At 47.1% G+C, this 25341-nt stretch overlaps 1 protein-coding gene across 4 annotated transcripts in view; it reads right to left on the reverse strand.

Moving 5' to 3' along the window:
* The window catches only part of VIT (vitrin), a 1808828-nt gene that overhangs the window by 1494847 nt on the left and 288640 nt on the right, over positions 1-25341 (reverse strand). For all 4 annotated transcript variants that reach the window (XM_078648825.1, XM_078648826.1, XM_078648823.1 and 1 more), the window contains one exon: positions 3526-3625. The gene's annotated coding sequence lies outside the window, so the exon portion shown is untranslated. The remainder of the gene's footprint in view (positions 1-3525; positions 3626-25341) is intronic.

Genomic DNA, 25341 nt, shown 5'->3' on the forward strand with positions numbered 1-25341 from the left:
AAGCGTGGAAGGGTATACTCAGATGTGAGTCCCTTGCTCATTGCACCATCAGGATTCAAGCAAGCCGGGCCGACGACGGCTGAAATGCCAGAAACCGGTCACCGGAAGCTTGTTTCCTTCCCAGTATAAGAATTGGCTTGGTAGTTTGGTTTGCCCTGTTCCCATTATGCACTGGGACAGGAACAGACTAATTTGCATGTAGCCAGGTTCTGAGCTGGGATGGTGCAGTGAGCTAAAAAACGGTGATGGATCAAGCCCTGATCTTTGGACTGGGTAAGAGTGGTCTGCTTAATTCAGACACTCTGTTCATCACCACCCCCTTTTCTGAATCATTTTGTCCACCATAAGCGTGGAAGGGTATACTCAGATGTGAGTCCCTTGCTCATTGCACCATCAGGATTCAAGCAAGCCGGGCCGACGACGGCTGAAATGCCAGAAACCGGTCCCCGGAAGCTTGTTTCCTTCCCAGTATAAGAATTGGCTTGGTAGTTTGGTTTGCCCTGTTCCCATCATGCACTGGGACATGAACAGACTAATTTGCATGTAGCCAGGTTCTGAGCTGGGATGGTGCAGTGAGCTAAAAAACGGTGATGGATCAAGCCCTGATCTTTGGACTGGGTAAGAGTGGTCTGCTTAATTCAGACACTCTGTTCATCACCACCCCTTTTTCTGAATCATATTTAATGTATGACGCATCGTGTCCAAGGAGTTACAGATACGTCAGTATTTCTGACGTGTCTGTAAGCGTAAAAGTGACGCATTGCTGGAGTGTGTCACAAAAGTGACGCAACTCCAGCAATGCGTCCTTTCACATGGGGCAAGCCCCATGTGAAAGGGCCTGCGTCAGTCTTACGCCTGCTGTGAGGTAGGCGCAAGATTTTGACGCAACAGTGTCCTAGAAGTGACGCAGTGAAATCTCATAGATATCACTGCGTCACTTCTACGAGGCTTTTTGCGGGGGAACGCCCCCCTGCATACATTATACCTGAGCAGGTATAATGTAGCGCAGGAGTTTACAAAGTGACGCATCTGCTTAGATGCGCCACTTTGTAAATAGTGTGCAACAGGAGGCATGTTTTACGCTGTCGATGCGTCACAAAAAGTGACGCATCGGAAGCGCAAAACTGACGCAAGGCCTCATAAATGAGGCCCATTGGTTTTAACTACGAGGTCTAGTAATAAACATTCCACGCTGCAACACTCGGCCTCAAATTTTAAATGTTCGTTGCCTTTAGATTAACGCCATACTTGATATAATCCTTGTCCACGTAATCTGACTAACAATGATCCAGTTAACAAACAGTCAGGTTTGACAAACTCGTGTGTGCTAAATATGTATATATGAAATTTAGGGAGACACCCTTATTGGCGAAAAGGGAATGGGTATGAAGTAATGTAAAAAGAGGGTTTCCCTTTTCCTGGTTTTAAGTGATAAATCAGACTATTCTCGACAGTCTACAATGACAGTCATTGTGCTTTTTCTTTTATCTTTTTAACCAATAATTGATTGCTTTCATGTTTTTTAATAAATTGAATGTGTTCTCTGTTTGTGAAATGTTAATGAATGTATAAGATCAATCTTTGCTATAACAATTACAATAAATGTGATAATTTTAATCATCAGTAACTATAGTACTCGATCATTTGACCTCTTGTTTTATTACGAATGCAACTCTGTATTTGATTTGTAAGGCTGTTAAACTGTTGAATTTATATTGATTAATTCTCTGTTTGTGAATTTGTTACCATATGGGGTGCCTCATATCTAATTACACTAAGAATAGGTTCATGACCTGATAGGAAGACTGTCGAGAATAGTCTGATCTATCACTTAAAACCAGGAAAAGGGAAACCCTCTTTTTACATTACTAAATATGTATATACCCAGTGCTTGAAATGGAAAAATAGAAGTGTAGGTACTCTGTACCAGAGTACTTGCTTGCTCCTGAAATGTGCTGGTATTCTCCAATCAAAAGTATTACATTTCTCTTGAGAAGTGCCAGTACTCTCCCTTCAAAATAAAAAAAGGCACTGGTACTACTTACCAGGCGGTACCGGCCCTAAAGCACTGCTTATACCACTTAGAAAGAGGTCTGCTTCGCATCGAGTACTTTTCAGGTCTGACCAAGGATAGTATTATAATGGCTCTAGCCAAGGGCCTGTTTTTTTTGCACTTGAGGTGTCTGAAGTTCAGATATATAACTCAGAGTTAATGCATGAGCTTAGAATAAGTCAAAAACAGAGAGAAGTATTCTCTGCTCAGTATTTGTGACTTGTTTTGTTTAAAGGTCATGCACTAACTTAGAGAAATTTGGAGTTATATTTTTGAACTTTAGACACCTCAGGGCATATTTGTGAGCCCCTTGAGCCGCCAGTGGCGCAAACTACGAAATCATATTTCTTTGAATGGCCTGATGGATATGGAATAAGGCAAGGCAGTTGCTCTGTGTGCTTCTTTGTATAAAGGCAGAGTTGAATGGTTGGTACATCGGCATTCCCATGCACCAATCCATCGGTTTTAACGCAAATCTGTACCTAGTCATATTCATAGTCAAGAATTTGTGTCAAAACTGTACACCTCCTCAAACCAGATGTAATAAGGAGAAATGTTTTCATTTCACCTTATTTTTTCAGGTCTTAATGGATCATTTTTACACTAGAAGGCATCCCTTTCAGTACAAAAGCTATTGCTTTAAAGAACACACACACTCTTTTACAATGGCACAAGGATGTATATTTTGCCAGTGCTAGGGGAGAGAAAATATTAGTCATAATTAGAAGATATGGGGCACTTTTTTCTCTCCCTTTGAAACTTCTTTGAGTCAAATAGTAGTTTTGGGTCCACATGAATTGTGATGTTACAATGAGTAGGTCCATTCGACGCAGAAATGATAGAGCAATCTTTGGGCCATATTACCAAGGTGAAGTATCGCCGCTTTTTCGGCGAATTTTGCCGAGAAAGCGGCGATACTTCTAGCGCCCTATTAACAAGGGCATGCTAACACCTGCCTCAAGCCCACTTTGCATGTCAGCGAGAAACATCGCTAATGACATGCAAAGTGGGCGTTCCCACGTCCAACCACATGTAAAATGTGATTGGAGGTGGTAACACCCTATTACCAAGGCAGGCGTTGGGAGAAGGAGACCTGCGATAAACTCATTTATCGCAGGTCTCCCAACGCCTGCTCTGATCAGGTCTTAGGCATTGATAACATGGGGGTGTGGATCATAAAGCTGAATCCACCCCCCCCATATCATCAAGGCACACATTAGCGCGTGACAACAACGCTTGTTTTCATGCGCTAATGTTCCCTATCGCCGGCTATCGGCGGATTTATTATCGCCTATGTGTTGCGCGTTGATAATGACGCGCTAACACGGTGATAAAATCCGGCGATAGCGGGCGATAGGGAAATGTGCGATGTGCGTTTTGTAACGGACATCTTGGTAATATGGCCCTTTGTTCGCCCCAACCCCCGATACAACCAGCACACAGAGGCTTGTATTGATGCTGCTGGCCCTTACCTCATGAGGCTCTTCACCAATGATGTCAGGCTTCCAAACTAGATGCGAGGTTTTACCGGGAATGCTACAGGTTCATAAATGCTCAGGCGATCGGGGCTTCCTGTAATAAAATGAGAAAACTGTGAGTGTAAAGTAGATGTAATGTACTTTTTTTGTTATTAAACATATCCCAATATGACATTCGGCGCTTTCAAATAAGCTAAAGGTCTCCACTGAAACAAAGATACTTGTGAAATTCCAAAGAATGTAAGTCACAGTTTTGGCACCTAATCAAGTTATGAAATACTTCACGAATGTTTTTCCAAGAGAGTTCTTTCACTGTTTATATTACATACCATACTTATGCTGTTGATCCACATTTGTTCTCATTTAATTACTCATATCTTGTTAAACTTCAAAACGGTTTCTTTAATACATTAATTTGGTTTGAATATGTCTTCCAATTGAATCATTTCTACTTGGGGCACTTTTTCCTTGCGCTTAGAATATGCATGGTTCATAGATGCCGAATAGTACTGTCATGTGTGGCATCTTCCGCTAGTCCTGAGAATGTAGCCGTCAGAATTCTACGATCTGGGCGTTGTAGTTTCACTTTTCGAGATGTAGGAGCTTACACAACACAACTGACTGCACAGCTCTCAATTTACCTGATTTTGGAGAGTGACACTTGCCCTTAGGGACCTTAAACCCGCTCACACGCTAACCTCTTTTCTTCACCCGCCTTGCTGCTTTGTGCTATGTACTGTGGCTGGATTTCAGAGGCTCTGTTGCTGAACTGGCTGAAATGCCTGCTGACAGAGAGTTTTACAGCCGAAAGAAAAGTGCAGCAAGGCGGAGTTAATTTGAAAAAAAGCATGACCGCAAGCATTGATGTTTATTCAGAAAGTAAACCAGAATAAAAAGCTTTAGTCAAGCACCGTGTACTTTGAAAATAGCACTTCACAACACATAAACAGGTTGAATATTGTAATTTTTGAGTTAAAAGAATTGGAAGTTCCCGGCGAAAATGAGTGTTGGCATTCATGAAACATCATCCCGAAATCTTGGCTGGCAAGCTGCTGCAAATAATTGAGAGGATTTGCAGAGGGACAAACACGAACACTCTTTGGATATAGGTGTTTGCCCCGTAGTTATACCGTTCTTTTTCTTTTTACTGGGGGTGCGTGCGCCCACGTGCCTCCGCTGCTCTGTCCACTGTGCTCAATCAAATGCATTTCACCAGCCGCGACCGGCAGTGGGAGGAAATGCAGGGCGGTGACGTGGGGAGGGGGAGGGGCAGGGTGGGGGGTAGTAATGTATGGATTACGGAGTTTTACAGGTAAATAAACATTTAAATAAATAAAACGAATTTCTTTGCACGCACTGCATCGCATTTTGGGATGCTGTGTACTCAACGAAATTCGTTTTATTTATTTAAATGTTTAATTACCTGTAAAACTCCGTAATCCATACATTACTACCCCCCACCCTGCCCCGCCCCCTCCCCACGTCACCGCCCTGCATTTCCTCCCACTGCCGGCTGTGGCTGCATTTCACTCCTCAGAACTGCAGCGCTTTTTAATGAAGCGCTGCAGTGCAGGCGGCGAAACGTCAGTAGGCATAATAAATGCGGGCCAAATGTAGTAATGAAGATCTCGAACAAGGTGGTAATTGTACTTTTGGTATGCCTGGTGTGTTATCTCAGACCTTGCATGACACCCAGGAGCATATTCTCAAGGAGCTAAGTTATCGGCATTTTAGCGCAGCCAAAGTCACGTTAAAATTACCGCCCAATTCACAAGCTGGTGCCAACCGCCGATATCACTAGAGTTCTGGAGATAGCATCCTCAAAAAACATCGCCACAGATGACCACGGCAACTATCGCTAATGAGATGCAGAGTAGGCGTTCCCGAGCAAAAACCAGGGACAACACCACACCCCATCATTCTCAACGACCAGCCACATCGGCGATAAGATCACAAAACATGCGATAAAGCGCGTTAGCAGCAGGACATTAACACCTGCTCTGACCTGGTGCAAAGTCGGACGACAACCGGCAACAGAAAAGGGAGCCCAGACCACAGCCACACAGGAAGAACAACAGACGCCATGGAGCCACTGATCATGCAGCTCGGAGCCCCAACAGGGGCCCAACACCCATCGCCACCACAACCAGGACCGCTCCCCCTCCCCGGAACCCCCCCCCGGACCGGACCACCACAGAGGCAGTGCACACAAAGACTGCAGAACCCCAGGAAACGCACCTGCCTCACAGACCTAATACCTGACAATATCATTGCCCACTACATGCTCAAAAGGACATCCATCCTATGCATGCTGACCATCACCGCCCAACAGGCTTACGGCACCAACACAGCGGACAACCAACATCCCACCCCAGACAAAGCTGCTGGCTATGCTGCACCTGTTGGCCTCTGGTCCCTCCCAAACAACAACTGCCAGAGTCGGAGAAGTCTCACAGCCAGCCACATCCAAGTCCCTCACGCCTGTCCTGGATGCCATCATAAGATTGGTACCCCAGTACCTATACGTCCCCCACAACGCGCAGGAACAGCTGACGACCAAGCAAGGACCATACACCCTAGCTGGATGCATGCACATGTTGGGGGCAATCGACAGAACATATTTCCTACTTGTGCCCCTTGGTGACACTGCACACAATTACCTCAACAGAACACACACCCATTCCATCAATGTGCAGGCAACATCCAAACACCGTGAAATCTCCACCAACGTCTTCGCCACCTACCCAGGCAGTGTGCATTATTCCTTCATCGTTTGACGGTCCATCATCAACCAGTGCTTCCAGGATGGCACCAATGGAACTGCACACCCCCTTGGCCAGTACCAAATGAACACCTCACAAACGTCAACTCCACAACCATCCAAATCACAACTCTGGCAATGCACACATCACAAACTCACTTACAACATGCAAAACAACATACCCACCCACCAGACATGACAGCACAACTTGGGTTGCTTGTGAGAGTGGTTGCTGACGCCCGGGACCTGCTGGGGCATTTCTTTGCTGTCGGACGGGAGTCCTCTGCCTCTTGCTTCGCGCTGTGAGCGCGCTGGGTCTTGGTCAACTGTTCCCCCCCGCAGCCGCCAGTTCCACCAAGCGGCCGCTGAGAGGGGGGACCACAAGTCCCATAATTCCCGCTGGTCCATCCCCGCCCACCCATGTCGACTTCCGCGCCTGGAGGCGCTTAAGCATCGCGGCTCCCTCGGTGGAGCGGGTTGCTTGTGAGAGTGGTTGCTGACGCCCGGGACCTGCTGGGGCATTTCTTTGCTGTCGGACGGGAGTCCTCTGCCTCTTGCTTCGCGCTGTGAGCGCGCTGGGTCTTGGTCAACTGTTCTCCCCCCGCCGCCGCCAGTTCCACCAAGCGGCCGCTGAGAGGGGGGAAAAACAAGTCCCATAATTCCCGCTGGTCCATCCCCGCCCACCCACGCCGACTTCCACGCCTGGAGTCGCTTAAACATCGCGGCTCCCTCTGTGGAGCGGGTTGCTTGTGAGAGTGGTTGCTGACGCCCGGGACCTGCTGGGGCATTTCTTTGCTGTCGGACGGGAGTCCTCTGCCTCTTGCTTCCCGGTGTGTGCGCGCTGGGTCTTGGTCAACTGTTCCCCCCCGCCGCCGCCAGTTCCACCAAGCGGCCGCTGAGAGGGGGGACCACAAGTCCCATAATTCCCGCTGGTCCATCCCCGCCCACCCACGCCGACTTCCACGCCTGGAGGCGCTTAAACATCGCGGCTCCCTCGGTGGAGCGGGTTGCTTGTGAGAGTGGTTGCTGACGCCCGGGACCTGCTGGGGCATTTCTTTGCTGTCGGACGGGAGTCCTCTGCCTCTTGCTTCGCGCTGTGAGCGTGCTGGGTCTTGGTCAACTGTTCCCGCCCCGCCGCCGCCAGTTCCACCAAGCGGCCGCTGAGAGGGGGGACCACAAGTCCCATAATTCCCGCTGGTCCATCCCCGCCCCCCCCGCTGACTTCCGCGCCTGGAGGCGCTTAAACATCACGGCTCCCTCCGCATCGTGGGACGCGCGCGGGCGGCGCCGGGCTAAGCCCGGGCAAAGGGCGGGCCGTCTGTGGCCGTCCGGGGCAGGAGGAGGCAGGGCTGGGCCATATCCCTGACATTTTGGTATCCCTAACACACGGTTGGTGAGTGCCTTCACACTTATAATTCTTCCCGATTTTGACTTGTAATTAATAATGGGAAAGAACGGTGCCATAGCCACTGCGACTAACTTAAACGCTATCGACACCGCACTGGAGCATGCTATGACCCTGGTGAATAATGAAATTCAAATGGCAAAAAAAAGACTGTCCGTGGGTCCCACTAAACCACCAGGTACAAACCTTCTTGACACCTTAGATAACACCACAGCTCAATCTTCGTCGCATATGGCTATTGTACACCCACCTCAAACCGTAATAGGAGACAACTCTTTGGAACTGGTAGGCCCAGAACTGACTAGCCCGGTTGTCAATGCTGAAGCTGACCCAAGCCAAATTGACGATTCACTTATGGCGAATGTATCCATCACGCCTGACCCTGAATTATTTGGTACCAAAAAGAAAAGGAAGGCATCCAAACAACCCTGCCCTAACCCCAAAAGAATACAGCCACCCCGTTTGAAACCTCAACGAGCAACTCTAAACAGATGGTTTAAGGGCAATTCCACTAGCACTGATCTCACCATTGTTAGACCTGGCACCTTGGCGTGGGTTCCCCTTCCACTTTTTGCTGTTGTGCCTCAAATGTTTTGCTGGTGTCTGCTACTCAGGGCACTGCGCCACGGCCAACCCGTGCCGCAGTGCAAGTGCTCCCTACTGTAAAGTGTACATGTGATTGATGTCCATGATTGGCTCATTGGATTTACTGTTAGTCCCTAGTAAAGTGCACTATGAGTGCCAGGGCTTGTGAATGCCAATACTGCTAGTGGGCCTGCAGCGCTGGTTGCGCCACCCACAGAAGCAGCCTTAAAATGTGTCTAGGGTCTGCCATCGCAGAACCTGCGTGCAGTCTGGTACTGTCACCCTGGCTGGGCAAGTGCACACACTTGCCAGCCCCTAAACCTTCCCTTAACCTTCATGTTAGTCACCCCTATGGTAGGCCAGAGGGCAGGGTGCATTGTAAGTGTAAGGTAGAACATGCCCTGATGTGTGTGGCATGTTCTAATAGTGAATTACTGCCAAATTCGTTTTTCACTATTGTAAGGCTACCAGTTCCCTTTAGGCCAGATGGGCTGCTGGAATTATTACACTCTATAATCCCAGCAGGCTCAGGGAACATGGTAGAAATTAATGTTTAGTATGCCTGAACTCAGAATAATAAAATACTTCTTTTAGTAAAGTTTATTTTAATATCCTGTGTTTGCAAATGCTACTTTTAGAAAGTTAGCATTTGCTGGCCTAACCATTTCAGCCCGCCTCTGCTTGGATGTGGATCTGACTGTCTGGTGTGTGTGAGTGACAGGGCTGGGAGTTGACAGGTAGTGATTAGCAGGAGGACCCCTTAATGGGTGGTGGGAGTTTCCCCTGAATGATGCATCAGGCTGTGCCCCTGCCACCACAATGCTGGCTCCGCCCTCCTGGGGAGCGACTGATGACTCAGCCTGCACCTGGCCCAGGAAGGACCGAAGCTTGTAAACAAAGTGCTCAGGCCACTCCTGCCCTCTCAATGCCGGCTCCGCCCCCCTGGGGAGCGGCTGATGTGCCTGCCCGCACACTGAATGCAGAAGTCATAAGTACCCACAACAAGTACTCAGAGACTGGAGCAGTTATGCAGAGGCCCCCCTGGCTTGCTAGAACAAAAGAAACTGGGTATAAAAGTAGGAGCCCTGCTCCTTGTAAATTAGATCCTGTTTGTGCTACAAGAGAAACTCTGCCCGAAGAGAAGGACCTGGAAGGACTACAAGGAGGAGTGCTGACTCTGGCCTGTGTCTGGTGCCTTGCTGCCAAAGGAGAGGAAGAGAAAAAGACTACAAGAGACTTTTGCTTTATTTTGAACTTTGTGCCAAACTCTGCTAAAAGATCTCCAAGGGCTTGCTGCTGAACTTGCCCCCTGACCAGCGCTCCAGGAACAGTGAGCGCTAACCCCTGACCAAAGCATCTGCTGTGTGTGCTGCTTATCGCTGCAGCGCTGTCTGAGGAAGACGAGAGCATCAAGCCCCCTGCACACCGTGACCGTGGGTGAGCAGATCGCCATAACAACGTGAAGCCCAGCCCGCCGCTGGCCTGAACACCGTGACGGCATCTGCACCTGGCCCCACGAGAGCAAAGTAACGGAGGACCCGTCCGGTCCAAGCACCGGAGTCTACTGGGCACAAGCGCCGTAGATTCCCCCGCAAAGACGGACTGCCGCCCTTGTCATCTCCCTCGCTATCAGCGTCTGGCCTGCTGCCCCGCTGAAGGGACTTCACCGCGACCGGCACTTTGGCTGGGTACGTCCCGCACTGGGGGACCGTACTGCCACTGCGCCACACCCAGCCGCCGCCGTCAGGACGGAAGAGAAGACTGAGTGAAAAGGACCTGGGCCCCCATCGAGCACCGCCGCCCCCGGGTGACCCGTGACCTGCTGCCTCGAGCCGCAGCTCGCATCGCCCGTCAAGGAAGCAACGCGACGTGGGACAGCTCCCCCTTCAGCCGCCCTCTCCGAAGATCACCACAAGAAGTGAAAGGTACTGTCTTTGCCCCCTCCGCGGCGCGAGCGTCCTGCAGTCTGAGCTCGCACCGCGCGGTCTGATCTCAGGCACCCCGGGAGCCTCGCAGCTGCTGTTTGCTTGGCAGCGCGAGCCGCCCCAGAGTCAGAGGCGCGCTCTGCTCTTGGCCCCCGAGGCCCCGCCTGACGCTCTCCGAGGCCCGCGGCCCCCTCTCCCCGAGTCGAGCCCCGAAGGGTGACTCATTTCGAGAGCGGAGACAGCGGGAAGCGCCTTGAAGCGCTATAAGACACTGGAACCTTTCTAAAGCTGGGCAGAAGGCCCAAAGGAGCGCATTTATTTAACGAACTGTGACTGTGTGATAAAGAATACTGGAACCTGCATTGAAGAAGTAACCACGACTGTATTTACAAGCCTGCTTGAGATTTATATAAAGAACATATATTTTTACAAATACAGTTTGGTGTCATTGTGTGGTGGGTTGGTGGTGTTGGTGTAATATTGCAAATGTTTAACCCTACATGCCCCAGAGATTAGCCTAAGACTGCTTAAGCCACACTACCTAGAGGGTAAGCAGAGGTTGTCTTGAAGGTAACCCTCAGCCCTGACGAGGAAGAGAGAGGCCCTGCTTGTCGCCAGTGTTACACTGCGCCAACCAGAGACTCCCCCTTCCTACAACCATCAATCTCGAACACTCTATGGACCAAGTCCAAACTGGCAACGGATGCAGTGACATCACTGTTCCAATCACAGTAATAGGGGAGGATTCACAATGTAACTTTAAAGAAACACAATCCACACAAACTGGTTTTTCTGACTTTACACTGAGGGACACAGCTATTGACATCATTGTCGACACAGTCTGTAATCGCATCAAAGGACTGATAGACTCTAGTTTTGATAGGTTGTGGAAACGATTGGATCACCTGGAAAGTTTAATTTCGAAACCCACCTGTCTAATAAGGAAGCCAACGAACCTACCAACTCTGTTAACTCCCGGAAAAACCATTTACCAGGGAAACAATCGACTCTCCCTCCGCCCCTTAACATCTAAAATTGTAGCGTCTAAGCCCTCAGGGACACTATTGTCTGCATCAGTACCCTCACCAATTCAAATCACAAAATCTGTGTTAGTCACCACTAATTGTAATACTCCCATATGCCCTAGTTTATCACATGACACTAACACAAATCCTGCTCATAGCAGGACGATAGATAGCGCCAACACAGCTGTGTTTACGAACAAAGCGCCCGACGAACCCAATAAAGATATTTTGAACCTGCCACCTCCATCTTGCCCATATGTTTTAGTCCTCGCAGGGGTTCCCCCCCTACAGAGAAATAAATCTGAGTCATGGGTCCAGCTTAGAAACAAATGCATGGGTTGGTTGGCTAAACATAAAAGGTTCAAAAGGCCTGACATGAGTGAAATCTTAATGGTCCGCAGGGTGGGCTGGGTAGGCCATGCACCAAAAACAATCAAAGGGGACTGCATTGTTATTAATTTTTCACACCCGAGGATTGCTGGTTCAATACTTGAAGTTAAGGAAATCAGCGCCTCCGGTGAAATTAACATCTGCGCCTTGCCCTTGGGGTTTTTCTACAAACGCCCACTGTTACATTACCCAGCCCCTAGATTCCCGCAGCTTACAAATCAATACCTGGCACTTTCTGATCTGGATACACTTGACTGACCATCTAAGTCACTTATTCTTAATAACTCGATGGTGCATGGGAACACGGACATGTCTGTCCCTGTCAGTCTTGAATCGCCCATCCCTTGTAAAGCTGAGATATCCGAATCCATACTGAAGGTCTTGAGCTGGAATGTGGCAGGCTTGGCCTCAAAGTTACAACTATTAGAGTGGGTGAATGCGATTAGGGAATATCATGTCCTTTTGTTCCAAGAGTTTGGGCCCCTAAAGAATTATATCTCGAGGGATATGAATGTTTTAACACCATCCCAGCAACCCCCAGCCATGGCAGACCGATAGGTGGACTATCAATATAGATCAGAATTGCTTTAGGAGGTAGAATAAAACTAATCCCAACAGGTCACGCCAATTTCCAAGCTCTAATCTATACACGAGGTCCCTCTATTTGTTTTATCAATTTTTATAATAATGATTTTTTAACAATTCCGAATCCCAATTTTGTTCAACTTTTTAATTTTATCATGGATCAAGATAACCTATTAGGGAAATATAATTTGGCGGGCATTTTCTTGGGGGGTGACTTTAACGCAAGGATTGGAAGAGGCCCCAATGGATCCCCCTGTGATCAAAACACCCATAACTCATGCAAACGGGGATATGAGCTGATTAACCATCTAATTAACTCAAGCCTCCTAAACGTTATGGATATCGCCCCAATTAATAATAATGAGAACCCAACACCCACTTATAGAGGATTAGGACGAGGGTCAGTTATTGATTACGTTTTTTATCACCCTCGTTACAAAATTACCTCCTAGGGGCAGAGGTAAAGCAGTCCTCTTATAGAGACCACAATCTCATAATTGTTCTATTAAAGGTAGCACGTGGAGAAAACTTCAAGAGGGAACCAGGAGCGAGTGATTTACTCCTCTCCACTGACACATTGAGAGTCAAATGGAGAGGTTTAGATTACAAAGAACTTTTTGTTAGGATGATAAAAACATACCCCACTTTATGGAAAACGTGTCTGGTCTTATCAGACCCCAATCCTTCTGTAGTCACTGCATTTACAGAATTATGCGAAGGCATAAAAAACTTGATCTCCAAACCAGTGGGCACCCGTAATCTCGGCCCAAAATGGTTTGATAATATCTGCTCCAGAGCCAATAGGGAGTTGAGAGCGGCTCTGACAGCAGATGCCAGAGATCCGATGCTTATCCGCACCCTAAGGACAAACTATAAGAGGGCCTTGAGAACCAGGCGCGATATTGTCTTAAAAGAACAGTGGGATAAGCTGGTTTGCGCCGCTAACACCAAAAGTACAACTATCTTCTGGTCTGCTACCAAATCTCTAAGAACTTTTGGGAATCCCTCCACACCCCTAGATTGTAACATCTCTAATGAAGCATGGGTTACCCATTACACTGTGATAATTCCTCGTCTATTATGCATCCGTCCATGATTTCAATAACTATAGGCGAGGTTCAGGAGGCAATATCCCAGAGTATGTGTAATAAAGCCCCAGGCCCGGATGGCCTACCAATAGACTTCATAAAAGCAGAACAGGAATTCTGGGCTCCCCTATTATTAAATGTTTTTAATAACTTAACCACTGCTGATATTCCCAAGACATGGTCAACTTCTGTAATCGTACCTATTTTTAAAAAAGGATCAAGATCGGATCCTGGCTGTTATAGGCCGATCTCTTTAATTGACAATACCCTCAAAATATTGGGAAGAGTTGTATTTAACAAAATCAGGGCATGGGCTGAAGAAGAAAATATTTTAAATAAATGCCACTTAGGTTTCCGGAGTCACCTGGGTACAGTGGAACAGTGCTTGAATCTGAACCTAATTATAGGAAAATATACTATCGCCAGAAACAGTCCACTGTACCTGGCTTTTATGGACCTTTCGTCCGCTTTCGACTTTGTCAACAGGTCGAAACTCTGGCAACGCCTACTGGAGTATGGCCTAGATAATAACCTGGTACATTTCCTGGCATACCTGCATAGAGACCTAAAAGCCAGAGTAAGAATAAGTATGGTTGGAGCAGTGTCCGGAGACATAACGGTTGGCAGACGCGTCAGACAAGGGTGCGCTCTTGCCCCTCTTTTATTTATTTTATACATTAATGAACTTCATAATGCCCTGTCTATTTTAACCTCCGATGTCCCTATAATAAACGGCACCAAACTCCCTTCCCTACTCTATGCAGATGATGCAGTTTTAATGGGTCGTACACCTAATGCCCAGAGGATTTTAGTGAGGGGATTTGTGGATTTTATGTACAATCTTGATCTTAATACTAATTTAAAAAAATCATTTTTAATGTGTTGCGGCCCCAAAACACGGCACATTAATAAGATTGTTTTAGACCAGGGATCACTTTTATGCACTCGCACTTTCCCCTATCTGGGCTTACAATTCTCCGACAACGGCTCTTGGTCCCCCCAACTGGCATATGGCAGGACTACATTTATTAAGGCCATAAACTCAGTACTTTCTCTTCCTAAGCCAAGGAGATCTGAGGTGGTCCAGCCCCTATTAAAAATTTATAAGACACAATGTGCCCCTGTTATGACATATGGGGCCGAAATCTGGGGCTATTCAAACCTAAAAAATACCCAGGCAGAGGAAAATAGATTCTGCAGAAGGCTCCTGGGGTTACCAATTTCATCCTCCACCTTTATATGCCATAACAAACTAAAATTGTTCTATTTGGAGGATTACATCGAGGCACGTCCTGCGCTGTTCTGGATTAAGGTCTGGAAAAACCCCGAAGCCTCAGTGACAAGAGAAATTTTGGTTGACTGCCTAAAATGCGATCAGGGTATCAAAATCCCATGGCTTGCCGAAGTCCAGGCAAGCCTGGCAGCAGTCAATCTCGGGACATATTTAATAACCCAGATGGGCTAGAGGGGACTAACGTGAAGTTAATACGGAACATCCTTTGTAAGCATTATGGGGAAACTAGATACAATGCAGAGTCAATGAAATCTTCTGTAAAGCGTTATATCCAAATAGAAGGTGATATTGTATTTACCTCACTTACACCAGCTGGCTACCTCCTTAAAGAAATTACATACTGGGAGCGTAGCCTTTTGTTTCGCTTGAGAGCAGGATCCATAACGCACCTATTGTGTTTTCCCTTGGGATATCACTGTAACACTGAGAGTTTGGTTTGCCCATGTCAGAATGCTGAAAAGCAAACACTAATGCATTTTTTGTTCTTTTGTTCCTATTATCAAAAATACAGCAAGCCCCTCCTGATATCATTTTTTAGAGCCAAAGGCATAAACGATTTTAATGTGGCATATAAGTCTGTTTTACAGCTCAAAGATGATGGATTAACATTTCGTGTATGTACCTTTTTAAAAATGGCCGTACGATCGCGCACTTCTATGAATTAATCCTTATATGAATGGTGTCATTCTAACAGACTGGGAGGATGTTTCTTTGCACATTCGCATATTTGCACACTATAAATCGATGTTGCTTTTGTAAATATATGAACACTCTTTTTTCTTGCCAGTACCGTAGTAATATAAAGACATAGATATCAATTAATTTCTTGATCTCTGGCTGCTATTACACGATGCACTTTATTAAGATAATCCCATAACTTGGATGTATGCTGTATGCACTTTGGTAAATTGGTGTTCAATATAATGCTGTTAGATAAGCTCTATGTATATATTGCCATGCCATTTTAATAAAATTGGAAGGAGGTCTCTTTGCACTTTTTGCACACTGGCACTTTAGGAATTCTGTACTTTTGCACATCAGCACTTTAAAACCTATGCTGCTATTTGTAAATATGTGAATTATCCTTTATATGTCAGTATTGTAGTAAATATGGAGATATAGTTAATAATTAACCTTCTGATCCCTGGGTACTATCACATTGCGCCTTTTACTTAGATTGTTTAATAATTAGGATGTACGTTTTATGTTCATTTGAAAATACGTGTCTAATATATGTTGTTAAATATATGCCCTATGTATATATTGTTGCTGTTTTAATGGTGATCCTTGAATTTGCGCGTATCAAGAGAGAGAGAGGACTAGAAAGCTAGTCCGAGTCCCCGTAGTTTATATGTGTTATCAAAAGAGACTAGCTTAAATATGACCAATATTGTTAGGACTCTGATTAGATTTGTCATGGGCACCTCGTTGGTGAGTTCATGAAGCCCTCACCCACCAACCTGGTTGGTGGCATGCTTCATCATCGGGCCCACCCAGTGACACCTAATGTGTCCCGGGTGTGCTGCGACGCCTGATTACAGTGGAGCTGGTATTTTACTGAGAGTGCAGTGTGAGGTGTAAAATGAAGTGTGAGTTAAAACGTACCGGAGTACGAGGACGGTGCCACAGGTACAAGGCAGGCTCTGACCAGAAAAGCTGGTCAACCCCTTACCGCTTCACTCCTGGAAGCATTGGCTGCAAAATCTAAGCGCATATATGAGAAGGGAATCCCCCCTCTCACACTTAGAGAAACACCTTAGTGAGTGTAACACATAGCCTGAATTACACTCCTTTTTAACCTGCACTACACTCTATTTTAAAAAGGTCCTGAGGAAAGCCAGATTTAGTTTAAGGCACTGGCTGAAACATGTCGACCAACTGATGGATGTAGGCGGTAGTAACTCGCCTCCCTTAAACATCCCCAAGCCTTATTTTAGCCGCTGACGGGGGCCCAGTTATTAAAATTTAATTTACCCTCGGGTACTGGGACCCTCGCCAAGCCGTTTTAACTCACACTTCATTTTACACCTTGCATTTGACCATGTATGTAATTACGTGCACACTTTTATGGATAATGTAATATCCGAATAAAGGTTATTTTGACTTGACTTGACTTGACAGCACAACTTACTGAGGTAACCTGGGATAGCCGTGAACATGAGCCATCAACGTCATGGCACCTCAGCCACACAATAGCGGAATGTGGGGAGAGGTGGGAACCAGGCATGTGTGAAGTAGGCAAGTGAACCATGAATGGGTAAGTACACAATGCCAAGGCCTACACTGAGTGCGAGTAGGTCACATACTTGGAACCATGTATGCCAGACTTCATATCATTGCACGCAGAGAGAGGTGTAAGAGGAAGACGCGGTTCAGGCCGGAGGAGACAATGATCATCATTACGGAGGTGATCGAACACTGCCGAAAACTGCTCTGGTGTCACTAACTCTGTGCATCGCGGGCCAACAACACGTGCCTGTGTGCCCTGCTTACCGCTGCCTCGGGCGGACACTGTGGTGAAGTTGGTCACACATATGGAGCTGTGTCTTGATTACATGATGTCCGAGGCCATACATACATGGCAGCTTTACTTCACTGTACACCCTTCGATCAGGTGGCAGCAACTCAATGCATAGCATCCCAACGACACGCGGCTGTGGGCCATGCGGCCAGCTCACTCCGGCCTACACTGTGGTCCAGTAGGTCACACATTGGGAACTCAGTCTTGATTTATTCATGGCAGATTGTAAATCATTGCACTGGCATTATCGCAGACTGCATCCCATTTCAGCTCCGGGGCCACTAAGTCTGTTCCCCGACATCCATGGACTCTTTCTGGTTGAACTTTGGTGGCGACTTAGTCTACGGACTGGGGGTTGTCCTCATCATCATGTCAGTGAAATGGACTTTGTTGCAAAAATGAGGGTGTAGCATTCCACTCCTCAATTTGCTGCTTTTGGCCGGCTTCTGCCCTCTGCATCATGCCCTGGAGGGCACCTTCCACTGTCCCCCGCAAGCCTCTGCCACATCCACTATGGACATCGACGAGAACCCGCTCAGCACTTCATGTGCCCCTATCTCAGTGCACCACAAGTTACCGTTCCTTGCGGTGTGCCTGTGCCACCCCCAGTGCATCCGGGGCCACTACCTCTGTGCAGCACAAGTCAGGGACCCTGTCTGCTAAGATATTGGATGGCCTCTGAGACGGTGGCCTTGGGTCATCAACACCATGTATCTGTTGCCCTGCGCTGTCTGCAGCATCCAGCCTGAACTGTGGACCACTGGGCTCACACATCTATTTGAGTCCTGAATAGACCAGACGTCACATCACTGCAGGAGACACACGCCCACCACCAGGGCCACCTCCAGACGACAACTGCCAGAGTCGAAAGTGTCTCGCAGCCAGACTATCAGAGTTGGTCACACGTGGATGCCATCATCTGCCTGATACCCTGCTCTGCACTCCAGGTGCCACTGACTCAGAGCCCCACGAGTCATGGAGTGTTTCTGACTGAGTTGTGTGCTGTGGAGAAGTCACACAGCAATGTCATCTCAGGCAGTGTGGGAGACCTGGGACGATGATGAGAAAGATGATGCAGGTGTAACACACCCCATTGCAGCTGCATCAGGTGTTTCCCGAAGGGACACAATCCTAGACATTTTCTTCACATGAACAAGCTCAGCTCTAGTGCCCCAACATCAGTGCACTGCAACTCACAGACACTTTTGTTTGCATGTTGGGTGACCTCTGTACTTGCTCCGGCTACCACCATGATGCTCCGTGCTTGTCTCTGTAATGCTGGTGTTTTCTGTTTCCATTTCCATAGTGTTGACTGTACAAGTTGTTGCCAGCATCAGCCACTCTGTGAGGGCTGGCTTACACTCACAGCCAATACGTGCAAGCTGGCTTACACTCACCCCACACGCATTCAGCACAGGCGTCACTGTACATGTGTCTCTGCCAATAATCCAGGTGCACGTGCCTATAGCCAGTTCCACAAACTATCTCAGTGTGTCAGTGTGGTCATGATGTATGCATGAGGGTCCCTGGGACTACAAAATTACATTGTGCTGTGTACAGCAGGTGCAACCATGTCACCTCTGGCAGCGGGTAAGACTTTGGACATGCAGCTTTGTCGTCACCAGCTCAATGCGTGGGAGGAGTGGACTAGGCTGTCGTATGGAGGTCCTGCGCGGGGTGTGCATGATGATTCCTGTGCGTGGTTCATTGCAGGAAGGATGCATGTGTCTCTGTCGAGGTGTGGGTCTCCTTTGTGGAGTGTAGGTGGTACCTGGTGAGACTTGAACACACACTTGTGTGATCTAGTTCAGCTTCCGTGTGCTCTGACCCCACCCGCACCTGTACGGCCACCTGCTTTTGGCATTCTGACACCTGGAGTTGGAATGCGAGGTGTGCCGAGGTGTAGTGTTGGGAGCCAGACGTGGGGGCGGGTGCTCCCTGCTGTGTGGTCTGTGCAGGGGATGGTGTCTCCTCTATGTGGCTTTGCTGCACTGCTCCTGAGGGTGGGTTGCCTAGAATGTCCATGGGCTGTTGTACGGCGTCAGTGTCGAAGGTGTGGTGGTCCTCTCCAACATCACTGATAAGTAGTCTGGTCTGCATTGCTGGAGGTGTTGTTTGTCCCTCTGCAATGTGAAGGGGATATGCATGTTGACATTGTGTTGACGTGTGTAGGCTCATTCTTCTGGTTTACAAGCAGTTTGTATGCTGATGTTCATTGTGACTGTTTGGGAGGTGCAGTATGTTTGATGTGGGACAGTGGACATTTGGACTACATGATGTAGGTGAGGTTGTACATGTACGTTTCCATCTGGCAGTTTCTTGCTATGTTAGATTTGATTGGCCTGTTTCTGCGCATGAGCGGACCCAGTTGTGTCCTTTGCACTTTGTTCCACATTGTCGTGGGATGTGCTGTTATTGCTATGTGTGTGTGCTGCGGTGTGCCACGGGGATCAGGGACATGATCCAGGGTCATTGTGGTTGTGCAGTGTGTTACACATCATTGTGCGTGTGTGCCATTTACCCATCTCCCCCTTCCCCCAGTCCCTGGTCATTACTCATCCAGTTGATGTTGTGTAAGTTCCTATCGAGCTGTGCCTGGACTCCTGACTCCTTGCGCCGTCTCCACCCTGATGACTGTGGCCTCCATTTCCTCCAGCTCCTCCTGTGGCGCAGGACTCCCACCTCCTGTCGCTATTGCTGCCTTCCTGTTGGCAGCAGGTTTGTACTTAGTTTGACTTTTCACATCGTGCCAGTGCCAGTGCCTCTTGTCCTCCTCCATGGGCATCCTCGACACTCCTACTGCATTCATGTTTGTCATATTATCGTTCAGTGGAAGGTGGTGTTCTGTCACCTCCGTGCCGCCGATCTGGTTTTCCTGCGGACTGCATCCCGTCTGCCTCTTCCTCTACTCCTTGGCCTTCCACGACCACGGGGTTCCTTGCTGATGGTCTGTGGGGCTTGTGGGGTTCGCCTTCGGCTCTGCACTCGGTCTGGGTGCATCCATGGTGCTCCGCAGTTACTCTTTTTCTCCCTTTTTTCCCCATTGCTTTTATAGGGCATGTTCCCGCATGACGCGTGGGATTTGCAGGCCTGTATTTTTTTTTCACTGGTTTTTGTACCGCAATTGGCCTCATCGCAACTTTTTGGGAGTTCTTGTTTCGCAGTTTTGCAGCGTTGCGTTGACTTTATTGCGGGCATTTGACGTGTTATCGTGGGCCTATCGCATGGTTCCACCGGCTTGGGAATACCACGTTACCATGGTGTTATTTTCCCGCAATAGACTGCGATGTGTAGAGTTGCGTTAAGCTACTTTTGCAGTAGTTTTCACACATTCTTGAGAATATCCCCCCAGAATCTTAATTACATCCTTGACAAACCTTTGACACCCCTGCTCCCAGCTTGCGCCTTTGCCACCAATCCAGTACCTGGAGCAGAACTCTTACGTTTCTTTGCATACTGGCACTTTGTCCTGTTCCTACCATTAGATATTCACAATCACAAGTACCAGAATGCTAAGAAAAAAACTTGGAATGGGTACATTCATGGAAGAGGAAACCTGCAACGTTTGTCCACTGCTCAGGGGTGTGACATAGCCCTTGGCAGCCCCTGTGGTGCAGGGAAGTCCCAACCCTCTATTGGCCCCCAGCCATTCAAGGGGGCCCCATTCTGTCCAAGGGAAATAAATATCTGTGATATATGGGCAACTCAGGGTCCCCTCATCACATTCTGCAGGGGTGGTCATTATGCATTACACCACTGCCATTGCTAACACCACCCTCCCCCATGCTTCTCTGTCACTCCCCCAGCTGCTCATTTCAAGAAATAATACATTTTAGACAACCTCCTACTAACTGGTCACATTAATCTTTTTTCCATCCGCTCAAAATCCCACAGGGATAAATGGACTGGGTGCTTTCAACTGCAATGCCTAACCAAATTAGTCTCCAACTCCATGTTTAAAAATAATATATATAGTTATATTGGTTTTATATATTCTCGTCATATTGCTACAAGTATGAGCAGTACAATATACACTACAGGTTGCTCTTACATTCAACAGGCTTGATATTTCAGTTTAGAATATACATTATTTAAGAATATATCATAATAATGGCAGTTGTCATATATCCATCTTAACAGAAGCATCAATGAGGTTCAAATTACATTACATCCTCTTGGTGTCCAATAGCCTTATCTTTCCCATAACGTTGAAGGAGAAAAAGGAAGGGATAGTGACAACCTTTTGTATCTTGTAGATATTTAACTATCTGGCAATCGGAACTGTCCTGGTGCGTGTTGCACACTGAGAATTATAGGGTACATCTAGTCACCACCAGTTTTTGCGTATGTGTAAGTAAAAGTACTCGAGTGAGATGGTAAGAAAGAAAAACCCAAGGAAGAACAAAAAACTAAACAGTAACTCAAAAAATCGTCCTGAGGGTCTTGATATCCAGTGAGAGTGTGACAACAAAGGCATGGTTGGACAGGGGAGAAACAGAACGAGGCGCGAAAAAAAGAAGACTTCCGCCCCCTGGTTCGATCGAGAACTCAAAAATAAACAGGGGGAGCTACGAAGAGCTGAACGTAGCTGGCGGAAAAACTATCGCAGCATAGAACGCAGCAAATATAAAAAGATTAAAAGTGCCTACCACGCGCAAATCAAACAGGCAAAAAAGAGGTATTTTATATCAGCAATAGAAACAGCCAACAGTAAACACAAAGAGATATTTAAAATTGTGAATGATTTTAATAAACCCAAATGTTTAGCGCAGGACATTCCGCCCTCACAGATGCTCTGTGACAATATCGCAGACTTCTTCGAGGAAAAAGTACAGGGTCTGACGAAGGATTTCGAGGTCCCAATACCAGAGCCAAGAAAAGAGGATGGCATAACAAGGCAGGGGGTTACTCAGCTAGCAGCCTTCCGAACAATCAGCCTGGAGGAAACTAAACGAGCAATTTTGGCAACAAAATCAGGATCACCTTTTGACCCGTGCCCTATTAGACTCCTGCACCTTATTGTAGAAACTGTCAACCCAGTAATAAATGATATTGTCAATACCTCACTGTCTACGGCCAACGTCCCCCCAGAGTGGAAACTGGCAGCAGTGAAACCACTGCAAAAAAAACAACTCCCCGACCCCACCACACTGTCAAACCTACGACCCATCTCACTACTTCCGGCACTGTGTAAAATCACAGAATCGATGGTAAACAAACAGCTTACACGCTTTCTGGAAGATAGTGAAGCATGGCACCCCAACCAAGCAGGTTTTAGGACTCAACATTCCACGGAATCGGCTCTCCTGTTCACTACTGAAACTATCCGCTCAGCCCTAGACCAAGGTAAGAAGGCCGTCCTGATCTTATTAGATCTGTCGGCGGCCTTCGACACGGTCTCACATGTCATCTTAATAGACCGGCTAATAACATCTGGCATTACAGGCATAGTTCTGGAGTGCATAAAGAACCTTTTAAGTGACAGGAGACAAGTGGTGACCCTGGGGGAATTCTGTTCCAGTGAGAAACCACTGTTGACGGGAGTACCCCAGGGTTCAAGCTGGAGTCCGACACTGTTTAATTTTTACACCGCACCCCTGATAAAGTTGATATCGTCATTTGGCATAGATGTAATAGCCTATGCTGACGATACACAACTGATCCTGGTAATGGATAAGGATAACCAGGTATGGGAGGAAAAACTCAAATGTTGCCTAACGGCCACTTTTGACTGGATGCGGATAAATCACTTAAAATGCAACACAGGCAAAACTGAGATCATGCCAATTGGCCCAAAAAATGATTTCATTCCTAGACTATGGTGGCCAGAAAAGGCAGAAATACCGCCTCATACTACCACCTCGGCCCGCAATCTAGGGGTACACTTCGACGCTGACCTGTCCTTCAAACAACAAGCGTCAAAAGTGGCAGGCATGTGCTTTGGGGTGATAAAGGGGTTGAGGAAGTTTTTTGACTTGTTGCCCTTTGAAGCAAGAAAAACAGTTACGGTTGCATTAGTTACATCACGCATCGACTACTGTAACAGCCTCTATGCCGGCACCAATAAAGTAGTCACCCATAAACTCCAGATGGTGCAACATGCAGCAGCAAGGCTGGTTCTGAAATGGCCGAAAAGATCATCAGCAACCAAAGCCCTTATCGCACTACACTGGCTACCCATAACAAAAAGGGTCCTGTTCAAAGTGCTAATAATTACCTTTCGAGCGGTCCATGACCTAGGTCCACTATACCTAAGAAATTTTTTGGGGAGATACTGCCCAACTCGAGCATTACGATCCTCAAATGCCAAACTGCTTACCGTCCCAGGGTTTAGACTCAAAACCCGAGGGGGCAAGTCCCTGGCGGTATTGGGTGCAAAAGCGTGGAATACTCTCCCCCTACATCTGAGAGCATTGGACAAGGAAACAGATTTTCGTAAACACTTAAAAACCTGGATTTTTAATCTCCAAGACACAACTGCTAGAAGCCTAGTGTGATTTCGGATCTGGTCAAGTCAAGCAGAGAGGCAACATGACACCTGGTGGACCTTACACGGGCGCCTAGATGCTCCTTGGAGCGATTGTTGCGCGATACAAATTGGCAATTACATTACATTACAACCTTGATCCCCCCCCCGGACCATGGAAACAGTAACTTTTTTGTTCAGTCAGTCATGCTCAAGCCCAATGGTTGGGACGTTTTCAATAAGCACTGAATAATGGTTATTCTAGTGTAAAATAAATGTACTGAAATCACCAGGAGACAATAGCACAGATAAATGAGTAGAAGCACTAAGAAAGTAAACAGATGGTAGGGTTCTCCCATTTTACTACAATCATAATAACAGGCAAGTATACAAAATACATGGCAATAACATGCATACTCCTACAATGCAACCCTAACTATATGTACCTAAGCATGTGAGTAAGTGTAAAGCCCAAAAGCCCAAAATCCCTCTCAGTAAAGCCAACCCCATTACCTGATTGGAGACTGCGGGATTCCGTTCTGGTCTTGAGCTGTACACCCCGCAAGGGATGTCAGACCACTGCGAGCTAGAGTTTCTGCATGCAGGAACCTCAGCGTCTTGCGTCTGTGTGCCGGCCGGGAAATCCTGATCTCTTCTGACTAGCTCAGCAAGATTTGATGTTTATATACCCTAAGGTATCCCTAGGGGTTCTACCATGCTGTGCCAGTGTCGGACTTAGAATGGCGTCTGGAATGAACTTTATACATAGTTATTATACAGGAGATGATGGTCCTGCTGTGTTTCCAAGAAACTAAGAATCCTCATGCACATTTCATGAGGCCATTGTTCAGGGAAAAATCCTACGTACTTTGTGTAGTATTGTAAGTAGGTAAAAGGTCAGTCCTTCAAATCCGTTATGTATGTAGTATAGTAGAGAATGTGGGTGAAGGGTTATGATGTTACCCGGACCTATGTTGAGGTATCTATATGAAATAAAACAAGTGAAGAGGGGTCCCATGCTATCGTCCAGCTCCTGGGGCAATCTAGTTGCTGTATAGGGAGACCTATAGGATACATATGTTTCAGTGAGAGGGCTGGGGAGATCAGTCCCCCGGTCTAAGCTGGGTTTTTGATCACCTCATCTGGAGGGGGGCATATAAGGGATCTCAACTGTTCTCTTTCGGCATTTCTGTGAGAAGTTGGCCTGGCATATGATGTCCACTATTCTAGTGGGCACCTTGCACCAGTCTAAACGTCACTTATTGATGGTAGGTTTAGACAACCTTTATAGAAAGCTATCCTAGTGGTAGCTCTGGAGAGCAGCCTTTAGGCTAAGTCTTGAAGGAATGTAAAGCAGCTTGTTTTACCAGTCTATAATCTCTTGAATGATCAAATGAAAGCAGAGCACACCAGGTATATATATAAAATATATGTATGTATTCTAAACACACCCCTCTAGTCTCTTTATGAGGCTAGAAGTAAAAGTACTATTCAAGAACTTAAATAGCACACAGTAAATTAGCACAATATACGTTTTGCCAAAGGGGCCTCACAAACCATATACTAAGAAAGTGGTATAAGTACAGCTCTAAGCATAGAGACAAGGCCTAGGGCCTGTAGAACAGCTGGGGCAACCAGGAACCACCCAAGGTAGGAACGCAGGAGACCCACGGGGGATGCGTGCAGTGTCTAAACACAGCTGGAATCACCAGTGACTTCTATGGAGAAAGTTAGAGTTACAATTTTAAAGAATAAGTACACTTAG

The sequence above is a fragment of the Lissotriton helveticus genome, chromosome 6 (assembly GCF_964261635.1).
Source record: "Lissotriton helveticus chromosome 6, aLisHel1.1, whole genome shotgun sequence".
NCBI classification, from domain to species: Eukaryota; Metazoa; Chordata; class Amphibia; order Caudata; family Salamandridae; genus Lissotriton; species Lissotriton helveticus.